At 40.8% G+C, this 17,500-nt stretch overlaps 1 protein-coding gene across 1 annotated transcript in view; it reads right to left on the reverse strand.

Annotated features, from left to right (window-relative positions):
• LOC121697703 (protein FAM124A) overlaps positions 1–17,500 on the reverse strand; it is a 32,165-nt gene that overhangs the window by 2,113 nt on the left and 12,552 nt on the right. The gene's annotated exons all lie outside the window — the stretch shown is intronic.

The raw sequence follows: 17,500 nt of genomic DNA on the forward strand, positions 1-17,500 counted from the left end.
GAGAGAGAGAGAGGAAGAGAGTGTGAGTTTGAGGGCTGTATTTTGCACACCAGTACATGGCGTAAAGTTCGTTTTTCACCCGTGCAAAGTTTAATTCGGTATTTTGCACGTTTATTTTTTAAACATCGCGCCCAGGGGTGTGGCAATTAACAACCTAGGGAGGGGCCTGGCGCGTTGTCTAAAAATCACTATCATACACCACCTAAACCTGGTCAGAAGTCAATGGCAAGTTGTTCATATGCTATTTTAAGAGCGCATGTCAACAGTCATATTGGCAGGTGCATATAAAAGGTGCACGTAAAGATATTACGAAATACTGTAGATCTCATGATGAGTAGTTATTCACCATCATTTGCAAATTGGTAATGACGGTTAAAAGTGATTAGGGGAGAGGCGAGAGACACGTATGGAGCACAGCTGAAGACGCACTGTCACGAGATATAAGCAACTCCTCTGCAGGATAAATGTTGTTTTATTCAGTCATTTGAGCAATATTAGGGTAAGTGTTGCTTTTTCCAGCCTATGTTTTCGGTGGTAACCCATTGTCAGTCAATAGTGAAAGTAACTGCATATAACTGTCTTGTCGTTGACTGACACCTTGGTGAAGTTAGTTTCACTTTGCCAATGAGTTCAAATAATAGACGAGTGAAAATGCGTGAAGGCTATGCTAGGTTTTAGTAATGCATGGTTTAAGAATGACTATTCCATACGGTCTCGCAAGCAGCCTCCTTCAAATGCGCCGTTGAATGCCAAAATACCGATGCATTTATTTGACATATCGCGCTTTGCGCCGTTAAAAGGAAATGACAGATGTCATTCTCATTGGTTTAAATGATGTTACGCACCAAACACACCCATATGACTGATTAAAAAACTTAGGCACACCTTGTTGCGCCATGCGCTCTACGTTTGATAACGAAACCCCTCCCAATGTGAACTGGACATCCTACTAAATTTGAATAGACTTTTGACGAGTGACGAATCGATGCACTTTAGAATGTCACGATTGGGCCCTGTGTGTGTGTGTGTGTCTTTGTGTGTTTGTGTGAGTGTGTGTATGAGAGAGAGATATAAAAACTAGTTTACAATACAACTAAGTATCTGCATGACATATGAATAACTCAATAATAACATATAAATCATATAATCAATATGATATATTAATTCAAGAATAACTATAAAATAGATACATGTATCTGATATACACTGGGATTGGTTCATTTTGTTAACAATTACCCTCTGGAGTGTTCAAGGCATTCAATCATCCACTTTTGGTTGCAAAACTTAACACTGTGGAATTTCAGAAAAGCATTTCAAACATGGACATCATAAGGAACATGGCGCAGGAATAATGAGGTCACCCTCTGTCCTATAGGATATCGAGAAATCGCAATCTCCACCAGAAAAAAAAAGGAATAACACGAGGGAGAGATTCAGGGTGATATGGCATAATAATGGCATAGAAACTCTAACATTCACGAACAGCCCAGGAAGCTGTTCCGCACGAGAGAGAGTTACAGATGGACTAAGAACAACAAAGAAAGCTACCTACCAGCTCTCTATCACCCTAAAGCTTCCCCAACTATTGATACTTTCCCTCTTAGTAGTTACCCCCACAATATAGAAGGCGTAAACTTAGCAGTAGAAAATATAAACCATATATTTGATTACCTGGTAGAGCCCCCTGAAGAACCAGCCATACAAAATGGCAATACATGGAAAGATTATTTTGAAAATCTGTAACAGAACAGATATGACCCCTGAACAAATCCAAATAATCGAAAAACTGACCAAAATAGAAAACACAACTATCGAGGCATCTGTGTAAGCAGTAATCTGGGGAAGGTTTTCTGCAGCATCATGAACAAAAGAATCATGAACTTCCTTATTGAGCACAGTGTCCTAAGCAAAAGCCAAATTGGATTCCTACCAAATTATAGAACATCAGATCATATCTTCACATTACAAACCCTAATGATAAACATATGAACCAAAAAAAATCAAAAGTATTTGCCTGCTTTGTAGACTTTGAAAAAGCATTCGATTCAATTTGGCATGAAGGTCTACTCTGAAAACTAATTGACAGTGGTATTGGAGGCAAAACATACAGCATAATAAAAACAATGTATTCGAACAATAAATGCACAATTAAAATTGTAAATAAGCAAACCAGCTACTTCACTCAAGGGCGGGACGTGAGGCAAGGCTGTCCATTCTCACCAACTCCCTTCAACATCTATATCAATGAATTGGCAAACCAACTAGAAAAATCAAAAGCACCTGGCCTCACCCTTCATGATTCCAAAATCAAATTTATTTTATTTGCAGATGATCTGGTTTTGCTATCTCCAACAGCAGAGGGCCTGCAGCAGAACCTAGATGAACTGCAAAAATTCAGCCAGACTTGGGCACTGGCTATTAGTGGGCAGCCGTGGCCCACTGGTTAGCACTCTGGACTTGTAACCGGAGGGTTGCCGGTTCGAGCCCTGACCCGTGGGCCGCGGCTGAAGTGCCCTTGAGCAAGGCACCTAACCCCCTCACTGCTCCCCGAGCGCCGCCGTTGTAGCAGGCAGCTCACTGCGCCGGGATTAGTGTGTGCTTCACTTCACTGTGTGCTGTTTGTGTTTCACTAATTCACCGATTGGGTTAAATGCAGAGACCAAAATTTCCCTCACGGGATCAAAAAAGTATATATACTTATACTTACTTATTAACACAAAAAAACTAAAGTATTAACATTCCAAAAGAGAACAAATTGTCAGGGAAACAAACACAACTTCACATTTGATAAAATAAAATAAAAATAGAACATGTCACAAATTATAGTAATCAGTTCTAACGGAAACTTCAGCTTGGCTGTGAGAGAGTTGAAAGAAAAAGCACAAAGCGCTTTCTATGCCATACAAAAATCTATTGAAATCAAAATACCAATCAGAATTTGGCTCAAAATATTCCATTCGGTTATTGAGCTTATTGCGCTATATGGCAGTGAAGTGTGGGGTCCTGTTACGCAACATAAATTGGAGAACAACTGGGTTAAGGCTCAAAAGGGGTATTTATTTACGTTCCCTAAAAAGGGCAAAAAGCAGGCTTGAAAACCGGCAAAAATGCTCAAAAGCGTTGGAAAAACTGGAGACGACGAGGTGGTAGCAACCAGCAGAAAAAACCCAGAAAATGCTCTGCAGACCAGGTCCAGAATGTGCCTTTTGAAGAGGCTGGCCAGGTGCACCACATCCTGGCTAATTGGATCACCTGGTTAGGGAGCAAACATAGAATACGACAGGTAACAGCACGCCTACCACTCACAGCCAGTAGGGTGTGCCAAAAATCATAACGTTAAATCATAAGGAACTTCGGGGACCGTTAACAGGTCCCATAACAAATCACGATTTTGAAAAATGGGACAAAAATCCAGTTGAAACCCTGCATGCAGAATTCTGCAGGAACATTCTAAAAATGCAGAAACAAACACCAACTAATGCATGCAGGGCAGAACTAATGCATGCAGGGCAGAACTCGGCCAGTTCCCCCTTTTTCTAAAAATTGAAAAGAGAGCCATCAAATTCTGGCAACATTTAAAAACAAGCGATCCCACATCCTATCACTTCATAGCCTTAAAGAGCCAAGAATTGAACACAGAAAAGAGTCCCCTCATCCAGTTGATCCTAAGGCTCCAACAAGAAACAACTAACAGAACCAACATCACTAAGTGCCTCAGGCGGGACACTGGCACCCCTCTTGAAAGAATAAATACCACCAAATTATCAACACCCAGAAAGAAAAATATCTCACGTGTGTGTGTGTGTGTGTGTTTGAGATATAGAGAGAGTATGATTGTGTGTGTCTGTGTGTGTTTGAGAGATAGAGAGAGTATGATTGTGTGTGTGTGTGTGTGAGAGAGGGAGGGGGTACAGTGTGTGTGATCATCCGTTTGTGTCACTAAGCCTTTTCACACTGCCAAAATCCCCGCCATTTTATGTACCAGAATGGCGGAACGCATGTCCATAGACCGGCAGAACGGCGGGACGAAGTGTCTGGCCAAATGTACTCCTTGTAGCACCCTCAACATTTTGCAGAGAAAATTCGTTCCGGCACCAGTGTGAATGTGTTAAGGCGGAAAGGGGAATCTGGGCAGGCGTTTTGATGACACTACATTATGTCCAGCCCACCACAGGAGATTGCAAATCTCACTGATCAAAAGCAGCAATAGCAGAGACAGCACATTATGACAATCTTTAAATTCACAAAGTCTCCAGTCATTTAACACCTGCTAGAGTTGACTGTAGCTCGGAATGCAATCGGTTGCCATAATAGGCTATCCTAAAATCCAGCGATAACACAAAGCATGAACTCACCAGAGTCTGTCCTATCTGTCCTATACGTAGCCTATATCCTCTGATTTTAATGTTTGCAGATATCTAGGCGATATTTGTAACATTAATTAAGTGTGCTTGCAAAGCATTTTTCCCGTCTCCCTATTTTTTGGTCAGCTCTAGCGCCTAGGCCCTTTGAGACAGAGACACCGTTCCAACTTTAAAACGTCCGGTCAGTACCGGTGTAAGATGCTCGCGAAGATGACGTCAGGTGGGCGTGTCGTTTGTCTGCCATATTGGATTGAACAGAAAGCGAAACAAAATTTTCACACAAAGGAAACTTGACGTACATTATCCTTGGACCAAGCCTCACAAAAGTTACCAGAAGGATTTTTGATTTTCGAAAGCATTTGCCGGTCACAGCCAAACGAAATCAGCGGCGAAGCTCCGAAACAGGAAGTCGTCCATATCTCAGAAACACTGTCACATATCGATACCAAATTTTGTATTTGAACTCGGGACTCCAATGTGAGGGTGCATAAGCTAAAAAAAAAAAGAAAACATTCCAAAAGTTTCCAGCATTTGGCAAACCACCCACCCGTATTTGGTAACTATCACCTTCCACATTTGCAGTTGTACTGGTACATCTATCACAACGCCTTCCAAGTATGCACAATGTCTCTAGGCAGCCACAATGTCTCCGGGCAACCTTGCCCAATCATTAAATCCTTGCTCTGCCATGGGATAGTATGGACTTACGAACTGAAATGGTAAGGAGAACATGAGCTATTAATTGCTGACGTAGTACAGTTATTTTCACATTGACGGTATTCAAATTAAAATTTTCATTATTGTTAAATATCATGATGGGAGAGTATTATTAAAAATGTTACAAGTATGCAAATGCATATGTTTACGGGCATTTAGGTTTTACTGTGTTGTTTTGTTGTAAAGACATGCAAGGCATTCTGGGCCGTAATGAACAGTGGTCGGCAGCTCTCCACAGGCTACGTATTAATATGAATAGGTGTTTCTGTAAACCTAGGGACAATAAACAGCTATCTCTGTTACAAAAACGAGCTGGTAATTGCTCATTGAAGAGGGAACTATGATAAAAAGATTGTTTTCCTAAAAGCATGGAGTTGACGAAAGAATAAGCAAGCAATGTCACGTTAATGTTAAATAGCCTACATCTGAATGCTAGGTGGCAACGTTGTATTACATTTCACTAGTGTACTTGAAATCTGAATGAGAGCTTCACAAGTAAGGAAAGTGCAAATATTATGTAATTTATCATGGGAAATTATTGGAAATGTTATTTCTTGTTTATTCTAATTGCAAACCACACACATCCATTCGTAATCACACGTACACTTTTAAAGGTCCAGTATGTAGGAAATAATGGAAAATAAACTGTAACCATTCCAAAAATGATCACCATATGTTGTCAGAGAGTGAGGAAACACGATGAATTGAAGTAATGGCTTATTTGACAACATTACTCTAACCCGTGAAACCCCGTAAAACCCATGAAAAAACGGGGCGGAATCTCTTGGAATTTTCGTTTATGTTTTGAACGATTAATTCTAGAATAGCGTATTAATAATGGGCTAGCGCGTCCTCCTATTTGGGTTGCCAAATTAGCAAAGGCCAACTGTCAACAGCTGTCAGTTGTAGTCATGAACGCCTACAAGAGGCAGGCAAATTTCCAAAATTAAAACAAGAAACAAATTAAGTGGACATCGGAGGAGCTTCCTGAGATGGTGACGTCTTCGTCAAACGAAGAATATCAAGTCTGACGCAAAGCTGGCCATAGGCTATTTCTCCACAACAGGTAGCCTATGCTAAACTTCATCTGCATCGCTAACTTCAGCTAAATATGTTACGTTGGTTAGAGAGGTATTTTTTGTTTTTACTGTTTCCGTAATGTGTAGCTGGGTCATGGTTGGAGAAACATTAAAGCAGCTGCAGGTCAACTAACGTTAGCTAAGTCTTCATTACATCTGGCAACCCAGAAGAGGCTCGTGTCTGGTAGTCTTGAGAACGTTCACCAGTGTTTTGATTTTGGCCTACAGAACGTTCGGTAACAATCCTACAAATCGCACCTTGAAAAGATTCTCATTTCGTTTATTTGATGTTGCCTAGCAATGGAGCGTTCAGAGCAAAGATTCTAGAACAGAGCTTCAGAGAGACACGTTTTGAGTTCGTGGCCAAGTACCTAAAATATCGGTTTCCATGTGTATGTGCTGGATGGTGTGCTTCCTTTATGAAAGTAAGTGTTTTATAGAGTTACAGACATAATGAGTCATGTTGTAGTGGTCCACATAAATGTGCCCCTTCTGTTATTAGAATGCTAAGCGGAGATTTAAAATAATTAATTTCTTGTCAATTATCACCACTTTTGTTCGGAAATTCTAAAACAACAATGTTTTTTAACACTTCAAAATAACATTTGCTAAATGAACCTTACATTTTCAGTAGCCATAGTGTGTGGATTTAAACAAAATCTGTTTTGGTTCATAACGGGAGCATTTACTGCCTGAAATATCCGATTTTGTTTACCACGCTCGGAGTTACAGTGCTGGCCTGATGGGTCGCCTATTTACACCGTTTCAACGGCACATGGACGGTTAGACCGAGAATTCTCGTCATGAAATAAAAATTCCACTGGAGCTCCAAGCGAATGTGTACACGCAGCCTTACAACACTGTTTACAGCTCTTCGAGTCACGGTAAAATGTAATTTTTGGTATAGCTAATTTAGATACACCTATTGTGCGGGTGCTTGCGTTTCTTTAGGAGTCCGCCGTCTTGGTTTGTATAGAAATGGATATTAAGTGACACATACACGCAAGACGGTGGATATACAGGACCGACGGTAGGGGAGTTCCGATAGCTAGCTAGGTCATAGGGAGGAGATGTTGCTGTAACGTTATGGGATTTATGTTGCTTAGCGTAATGCCATGGTCATTTGATATGAGATGCTTGTACTCGTAACTTCGTCACTCGTAACTTTAGGACTCCTATTTTTTTTTACTAAGAGTAATTCAGGAAGCATTTTAGCCCTAAAAGTAGCGCCTGAGTCTGTGACAGCTTAAGCGAGGACACCTAATAAGACCGATTCACAAACAATGTTTTGTGGTGGCATTTCACGTCGCAATGTTTTGAAATGCGTCTAACAATCACGAGGGAACAATTTTGCATTGTAGGCATAACTAAGGGATGCAGTAACCCCACCAACAACAACCAAAACTAGCCTACTCATTGTCAACATGTACATTAAATGTAACGTTTCATTGTAAACCTAATTAAAATGTTCTCCTCCTTGCAAACGTAGGCATAGGCATATGGTGACAGATTAATTTAATAATGTTGCTGCGTGAATCACAGTAAGTGTGAATGAAGTGGCCACTTCTTAATGGGACCCACTGTATGTAAGTTATAAGTAAAATAGAGATGCTTCAAATAAGATAAGGTTAGGATATGCCCACTTGACAACGGCAGAGATAGAACTGGCCTTTGGCCATAGCAACCATCCATTTAGAACGACTGGCCTTCATAGCAACCAAAGATCTTAGCTGTGATTCATGTAGCCTACAGTATGCATTCAATGTGATGAAATATACAGAGACAGGTCAAGAAATATAGTGCAATGTAGACAGTAGTATACAGTTGATTTACAGAAGGTGGTTTAGAGTAATATGAATTAAATATAAATATGTGCAGTGTATTAGCAGTTACCTCATACAATAAGTAGAATAATGTATGTAGATGTAGCAGTAACAGTATAATAGTAGAAATAATAATGTAGATATATGCAGTGTATTAACAGAAGATAATAAAACAGAATAATTATGGATATTCAATATGACAAATATATAACAGATATGTACATAACATACAGCTATGTGCAGTGTGGAAACAGTGTCATTGTAGTACAGAAACAACATTATAAGAGTAGTAAGAATAAGTCTATGTGCAGGATGAATAGTATAAAGATCAGTAGAATAACTATGTATAAATGTAATTACAGTAGACCTATGCACATTTGTAAATAAATAGAAAACTATGGGTGAGAGGGATAAATTAATTTTATTTAATCGTAAAAGTAAATTGCAATTAAAAATCTTTCCAGTAGGCCTTAATGTCACGCAAAAAGTACAACCAAAGCTGAGCTTGATCAACTACAACGTCTAAAGAACCAGAACTTGAGTGTAGTTTTTTGCTGGGTCCCAGGCCATGTTGGTCTGAGGGGAAATGAGAAAGCGGACAGTGCTGCTAAGCAAGCCCTCAATGAAGAAGTCACAGAATGTCAAATCCCTGCCCCAGACCTTAATTCTATACTGAACTCTTACATCTCAGATAAGTGGCAATCTGAATGGGATTAATGTACCAACATCAAGCAAGGAATGTGAATTTTGGCACGTTTTCATGATCCACTGGGTCGTTATGGGCCACACAAAATACGGTGTTGCTAAAATTACTCCTATTGTGGCTATTAGAGACATGCGTTCATGAGTATTCAGCTACATTTAATGAGTTAAGTAAAGTACATTCACACACAAAAAAAAAACATCACTAATGTTGTGGACATTACTTTATTCTGAGATACATCAATAGGCTCTCAAAACAATCCTAAACAGACATAAGGTCTTTATAGAGCAAATCCATATAGATTATTTGTCAAATAAACCAGTAAAACAGAATTAGGGGATGGAATATATAACATTCACACTCATAGCTCATATTTTTAAAATAAATCAGTGAAAAAGTATCCTGACAAACAAGCAGCATTTGAATTCCTTAGTCATATTTCATAATTTCAATTCTTCTAGGTTACCTGATAGCCCAGTTTGAGAGGTGCAAGACGCGTGACATTATTTATTTTTTGCAGCCAATCACTGCTGTTGTTTTATTTTATTGATTTGATCTTAGTCATAGAAGCTAAATTCAAAGGCAGGCCACAGGTAAAATACAACGGACCACATTCACCCCGCAAGGCAATAGTTGAATAGAGCTTTTGAGGTATTGCCACTGCTCCAACACTGAAAGGCACTGTTAGAATGCCTGGATCAAGCCAGGTTCAGCATAGTGTATGTCACTGTCTGCTCACGTTGGTGACCGGACCAGGGCAAGCACACTTTCGCAGTTCCCGCCGGAAATGCAGTCTAGTTTTGTATTTGGCCTGTTATAAAATCATGTATTGAACAATTTAAACACATTGTGAAACCTAAACCCCAAAGTTGGAGACATGCATATAGACATTGCTGCAAATTTAAAACCGGATTACTCTGGAATGGCTAACTGTACAGGGGAGTGCTTTAAACCTTTGTGTTGGGTCTGCTGTTTATTCTGATATATGGTTTGTCATGTGTTGAGGGAAAGTTTGTGAAGTAGCCTATTCCACTGAGATGAATGGGTAGGTAGACTCGCGAACCGTTTACCTGAACAACTAAAACAACTAGTGACTAACATTGTTTAAAAGCTGAGAAAAAGTTATTTCGTGTGATACATGTGATGTCTGTGTGATGATCAGGCTACTTAATGAGTAGTTCAGCAAAGAATGGGTGAATTTGGACGCACTCTCTTTTTTGCCGTGCCCTGTCACTTTCTCTACTGCGTAAAAGGCTAAATTAATTTGCACTGTGAATGCTGAGCTTAATTTGCCAAGCCATAGGCTAAATAAAAATCGCCAGTCGGATGCAAAGCAGAATATTGAGAGAAGGGCACCAAGGCCAATTTTCAAAGGGGCATCACGGCCAACGCAAGTAGCAACTCTTCTCTTCAATTTCCCTTCCAAATTACTTTTTATTGTCTGAAGACATTGATCGCAAGAATCTAACATTCTAAGCAACAGCTAAGCAAAGCAACTTCACTTGCATTTGTAGGGTACTAAAACAATGCGGCATCATGTGAACAGATCAGCAGGCCGGAACATTTCCACCAGACACACAATGCTGCAAAAAGACGTAGCCTCTTCCCGCAAATGTTGTTGGATCCCTGTGTGAAAAGGGCTTCTCTGTGTGTGTGTGTGTTTGTGTGCGTGTATGTGTGTGTGACTGTAAATGTGTGGGTACGCTACTTTAACACAGCAGGGGTTGCTAAGTAATGAGTGTGTAGTCATGGTGATGAGCAGAGCCTCTCTCTGATGTGATTTAGACTAATTTAGGTCACAAACCACTGACCATTCAGTCTCTGTGTATGTGTCTGTGTGTGTGTGTATGTGTGTGTGAGTGTGTGTGTGTGTGTGTGTGTGTGAGTAGGTGTGTGTGAGTGTGTGTGAATATGTGTGTGTGAGTGTGTGAGTAGGTGTGTGTGTGTGTGTGTATGTGTGTGTGTGAGTGTTTATGTGTGTGTGAGTGTGTGTGAATAGGTGTGTGTGAGTAGGTGTGTGTGTGAATAGGTGTGTGTGAGTGTGTGTGAATAGGTGTGTGTGTGTGAGTGTGAGAGAGGGAGTCAAGTCACTTTATGCTCATAGCACATTTAAAGCAACAGGAGTTGACCCACTGTGGTTGAATATGCTTGAGTGAGTGTGTGTGGATGTCTACAATATAAGAGAGTATTTGTTGTATGAATATGTGTGTGTGTGTTTGAGTGTGTGTGCGTGTGTGCACGTGTGTGTGTCCTTCACTAAACTGCTTTGTAGTTGAACAGAAGACGCTTCATTACAGTAATGGACACGGCATAAGCTGCTTGACAGTGTATGTGTGTGTGTGTGTGTGTAACATAATCTAATCTATGCCTTTGTGTGTGTGAGCCTGTGTTTATGTGTGTGTGTAAGTATGTGTGTGTGTGTGTGTAGAGGTGTGTGTGTGTGTGAGAGTGTGTGTGTGTGTGTAAGTATGTGTGTGTGTGTGAGAGTGTGTGTGTGTGTGTGTGTGAGAGTGTGTGTGTGTGTGTGTGTAGAGGTGTGTGTGTGTGACTGTGTGTGAATAGGTGTGTGTGTGTGTGTAGAGGTGTGGACATGATAAGAGCTATAAAGTATTTCTACAGGAACTGACTCAGGAGATGCCATCAGATTAAGATGCTATTAGGGAGAGATAGAGATAGAGTGTGTGTGATCATCTGTGTGTGTGTGTGTGATGCTATTACCTCCTCATAACTCTGATCTCATGCCTCATGCTATTTGGGAGAGGGAGAGAGTGTGTGTGTGATCATCTGTTTGTGTGTGTGTGTGTGTGTGTGTGATGCTATTACAGTTGCCCCAGAATGATTGGCAGCTCTCCTAAAGTTGACTAAAAAGAGAATATATGTTGGAGACCACTGGTGTAGAGGGAGTGACTGCACACAAAACAGAAGTGATTCCCTAACCAGACAACCTGATGAGCTAACAAGTTCGCCTCCTCCTCAAGGCTAGGGACACATAAACCAGAGAAGTGATCCCCTAACCAGACAACCTGATGAGCTAACAAGCTAGGGACACATAAACCAGAGAAGTGACCCCCTAACCAGACAACCTGATGAGCTAACAAGCTAGGGACACACAAAACAGAGAAGTGACCCCCTAACCAGACAACCTGATGAGCTAACAAGCTAGGGACACATAAAACAGAGAAGTGATCCCCTAACCAGACAACCTGATGAGCTAACAAGCTAGGGACACACAAACCAGAGAAGTGACCCCCTAACCAGACAACCTGATGAGCTAACAAGCTAGGGACACACAAAACAGAGAAGTGATCCCCTAACCAGACAACCTGATGAGCTAACAAGCTAGGGACACACAAACCAGAGAAGTGATCCCCTAACCAGACAACCTGGATGAGCTAACAAGCTAGGGACACATAAAACAGAGAAGTGATCCCCTAACCAGACAACCTGGATGAGCTAACAAGTTCGCCTCCTCCTCAAGGCTAGGGACACAGCCTTCAGGTCAGGAGACCAGGAGGCCTACAGCTCAGCCAGATCCAACCTGAGGAAAGGAATATCCAGGGCCAATCACACCTACAAGAAAAGGATTAAAGAGCACTTCAACTCTTCCGAGTTTGAAATCTGCCACCATTGTTCCAGTGACTAAACACTCCACAGCCAAGGAGCTGAACAACTTCCGTTGATAGAATGTTGTGTTTCTTTTTAATAAACTGCCTGTACACTTGCAAAGTTCTCAATGCTTCGGGTTACATGTAGAGACCCTCATTATGCTACTGTGTAAGTGTGGTGCTATTTTGAGCTATGTTAGTGGTATAGAAATAGCAATTTCTTTCTACTGTACGTGTGCCCCGAAGGCTGGCGTTAAACACTAATTAGCGGTTTGCAATAAAACTGGTTACATTAGACTAGCATGAAAACAAATCCCAGCGAACGGTCGAACTCGGTACACATGTGTTATTAACCCCTAGGTTCATTTTGCGCCGGAATTGTCCTTTAAGTTCCTTGGGGTACACATCACAGAAAATCTATTCTTGGTCATTAGCTCCCTTTACATTATCACCCTTAGCATTAGCATTCTTCATATTAGCACCCTTAGCATTAGCATTCTTCATATTAGCACCCTTATCATTATCACCCTTAGCATTAGCATTCTTCATATTAGCACCCTTATCATTATCACCCTTAGCATTAGCACCCTTATCATTATCACCCTTAGCATTAGCATTCTTCATATTAGCACCCTTATCATTATCACCCTTAACATTAGCACCCTTTGCATTAGCATTCTTCATATTAGCACCCTTAGCATTAGCATTCTTCATATTAGCACCCTTAGCATTAGCATTCTTCATATTAGCACCCTTAGCTAGTGTTGCACGGTGTATCGATACTAAAAAGGTATCACGATGCCTTCACGCAAAAAACGATACGATTTCCGACGTTTTTAGAATCGATACTTTATTAAAATTAACGTTCTGTGTCTGCGTGAACTGCTGCTCTCATTGCTCCTTGCATGCATCTAGGCAGGTGGACGTGTCAAGCAGGTAGCTCCTAAGTGAAACGAGTATGGTTCTCTGGGATAAAGCCAAGGCCGTAGCCAGGATTTTTAAAATACCGAGGTCAGCGACATCGCCAGCAATTTTGGGCCCCCCGTTTGTTTATAAACACTTTTCCACAATTTCCGTTTTTTTAGATGCACCTCAAGAGCCTTTTCCCAAATTGGCTTTGGATATTTAGACTGGACCCTGCTCCATCTGTAATTAGGAATGCTCTGCTTGTCCATCAGCATAGGGAATGTTGCATTTATAAATTGCAGGGTCATAGGCTGCAGAGCTTATAGGCTACCTTCTCACTCACTTGGGAGGTCCCTTCATCATTTCCCTCTATTCTCTTATTCATCCTCAACTGCCTGATTTCTTTCTCTTGTATCTTGTGTTGGATTGTAGCCTATCTGCAATGGCGTGTCACGTGATGGTACGTTAATGCAAGGATAATTGTCCGTCGGATATTCGTAGCCTACTTAATAAATTAAACAAAACTTGAAGAAAATACCGAGGACATGACCTCGGTGTCCTCAATGGTAGCTACGGCCATGGATAAAGCGAACCTTCCTTCATCAATGAATTTGACGAGACATAACGAGCTGTAATCATTTTGACGAGACATAACGAGCTGTAATCATAGGGTGCTAACGTGATGAAAGCGCAATGTTCACGCCAGAATAACATTACCATAACTTGAAAACAATCTATTTCATGTTCGGTCAGTACTACTGGTAATATTTGTCATGGCATGTAGACTGCAATTTGTTCAATAAGTATTGCCCATATGTAGGATAGGCTACCTGAAATGCGCTAATTAAAGCCCACAGCATATAATACCACCAAAGCGTGTTGAGTCCTAATAATAATAGCGGCTTATTGTTACGTGTTAGCAAATCATGTTATCAAAGAAATAGACGTAGGTTAATGTAGGAATGCACACAGACATATTGCAACAGGTAATGGTGTAGGCCTATCTGACGAAGACCTGAGTGGTTGGAACGTCGTACTTGTACACTGGGCGCAAAGAAGACTATCCTCACATTTTTCCCTTTGCAACTGGCAAAGAAATCCCATGAACACGGGAAGGCCTAGGGAAGCCTATACTGTACATTAGATGGCCTAAAGATTAGGCCCCTCTGCATAGCATTCAGTGATTTGCATGCAGTAATTTCAACACTGACCTTGATCTAGCCTAGTTTGGCTATTTAAATCTACTTTATTGGCAAAACACAACACAATGTAAATTAACTATAACAAAAAATAAAGGACTTAATCACACAAAGTAGGCCTACTATTTTACTGACTATAAAAATAATAATTATGTAGGAAGTTTAGGACCCAGAATTGACCTGCACACTACAAAAGTGCACCGAATTCAACACAAATGACTCAATACACTTGGAGGAGGTATGAGTCCTTTCTTTTCCAGATATCTTAGGATTTCGCCGTAGTATCGTTTCAGTATCGAGCATCGTGATATTTATGGCAGGTATCGTATCGAAGTCATAATTTTGGTATCGTGACAACACTACCCTTAGCATTAGTACCCTTAGCATTAGCATTCTTCATATTAGCACCCTTAGCATTAGCACCCTTAGCATTAGCATTCTTCATATTAGCACCCTTAGCATTAGCACCCTTAGCATTAGCATTCTTCATATTAGCACCCTTAGCATTAGCACCCTTAGCATTAGCATTCTTCATATTAGCACCCTTAGCATTAGCATTCTTCATATTAGCACCCTTAACATTAACACCCTTTGCATTAGCACCCTTTACATTAGCACCCTTTACATTAGCATCCTCATCCATCTCCTCAATACAATACAACTGCTGTAGTCGTGGGTTTGCCAGTGTAAGGAGCTAAATGGTGAGTGTGTGAATGTGTGTGTGTACCTGTAGTAAGATCTTGTTGTTGTTGTTGTGTGTGTACCTGTAGTAAGATCTCGTTGTTGTGTGTGTACCTGTAGAAAGATCTTGTTGTTATCTTATTGTTATGTGAGTACCTGTAGTAAAATCTTGTTGTTATCTTGTTGTTGTGTGTGTACCTGTAGTAAGATCTTGTTGTTGTGTGTGTACCTGTAGTACCTGTAGTAAGATCTTGTTGTTGTTGTTGTGTGTGTACCTGTAGTAAGATCTTGTTGTTATCTTATTGTTATGTGAGTACCTGTAGTAAAATCTTGTTGTTATCTTGTTGTTGTGTGTGTACCTGTAGTAAGATCTTGTTGTTGTGTGTACCTGTAGTAAGATCTTGTTGTTGTTGTTGTGTGTGTACCTGTAGTAAGATCTTGTTGTTGTGTGTGTACCTGTAGTACCTGAGGGGTATTCCAGAAAGGAGGTTTAACAAACACTGAGATAAAACTTAAAGGAGAATTCCGGTGTGATATTGACCTAAAGTGTATCGAAACATGATACCGAGTGTGAACGTATGTCTCATAGCCCATCTCGGCTTGTCCTCTGCACTCCAAAATCTGGCGCTAGTTAGCCGATGCTACCAACATCTTTTTCAATAGTGGTGCTTCGGCATCGGGCTAGCCATGCAAATAAATCACTGTTTTACACCCATTTACGAGGCTCAATGTATCTCCACACTTCATTGGTAGACTTCCGAGGGCCCTGACATTTAAAACGAGACATTGAGAACTTTGAAAAAGCACTGGTAGTTTACTTACAAGACGATTTATACAGACAGTATCTTCACGAAGTTTAGCGTTTGCAGCCATCTTGAATTTAGTCACGATAAGTCGAGCAAGGAGTAAGAATGAACAGCTATGATAAGGGATCAGATTCCAAAAATAATTCAGTGGAAATGCATGGATTCCAGTTGCTGCTACTGGAAGAAACTGGAATCCATGCATTTCCACTGAATTATTTTTGGAATCTGATCCCTTATCATACCTGTTCATTCTTACTCGTTGCTCGACTTATAGTGACTAAATTCAAGATGGCTGCAAACGTTAAACTTGAACGTGAAGATACTGTCTGTATAAATCGTCTTGTAAGTAAACTACCAGTGCTTTTTCAAAGTTCTCAATGTCTCGTTTTAAATGTCAGGGCCCTAGGAAGTCTACCAATGAAGTGTGGAGATACATTGAGCCTCGTAAATGGGTGTAAAACAGTGATTTATTTGCATGGCTAGCCCGATGCCGAAGCACCACTACTGAAAAAGTTGTTGGTAGCATCGGCTAACTAGCGCCAGATTTTGGAGTGCAGGGGACAAGTCGAGATGGGCTATGAGACATACGTTCACACTCGGTATCATGTTTCAATACACTTTAGGTCAATATCACACCGGAATTCTCCTTTAACCTCTGGGTTGTCTGAACCTGTGGCGACTAAACCTGAGCGGTCGGTTCCAAAACACCGGTTACCAGTTAGTTCAATCAACCCTGTGTTAGAACTTATAAAGGCATCATCTACTGAGAGTCGAAACCATGAGCGAAACCATGAGTGAAACCGGCGAAACGAAGAGCACTGTATTTTTCAGAGGCGGAGTAGTCGAGGCTTACGAGGAGGAGAGAACTGTAATAACAAAAAAAAGAGCAATACTTAAGCGTCTGCGTCCGAGACCTTGCTTGGCAGAGAATAGCCTAACTGACCACTGAAATGCGTAGGCCTACGTTTAGGATAGCCTATTTAATGTCAAAAGCACAATTAAATAATTCAGTGGACATCACGTAGGCTATTGTATTGACTGCTTTAAATGATGCTTTCTTAAACTAGCCTACCTTGTCACAGATTGAGTGGGCCATAGAATTCTTTGAGAATCCCAAATGTAATTTTCTATTTTAACGCGGGTTCTGCAGCTGTGGGCCAAGTTAAACTTTTGCGCCTCCATCATCGGAAGGGTGAAGAATGTCGGAAGGCATGGGTAGCCTATTGGACACATTTCGGTGCACATTTGGAAAATTTAATAGGCTAAGTGATGCTGACCTGCCAGTTGGTGAAATTACACTCTAATGATCCTCGTGGGTTTGTGTCCAGGAAAACGAATGAAGTTGCGCAGGAACTGCTTTAGCGCAAGGCAAACTTTACGCACCGACCGAAAGCTTGCCGAAATGCTCTGCGTCTCCAATACTAACGTTACAAAAACTCCCAGTCGGAGAGCGATCATCGATGCACATAATTATATATATAAATAACCCTAACGAGGCAAAAGTGTAGCCTATTGAAAAGCTATTTTATCCCAAATGCCATCGGCATTCTTAACCAAACTAGTGACAACACGCATACCTCTATATGTTTTCCCTTTTTTGTAGCCTACTGCACTGTA

This window comes from Alosa sapidissima, chromosome 2 (genome assembly GCF_018492685.1).
Source record: "Alosa sapidissima isolate fAloSap1 chromosome 2, fAloSap1.pri, whole genome shotgun sequence".
NCBI lineage: Eukaryota > Metazoa > Chordata > Actinopteri > Clupeiformes > Clupeidae > Alosa > Alosa sapidissima.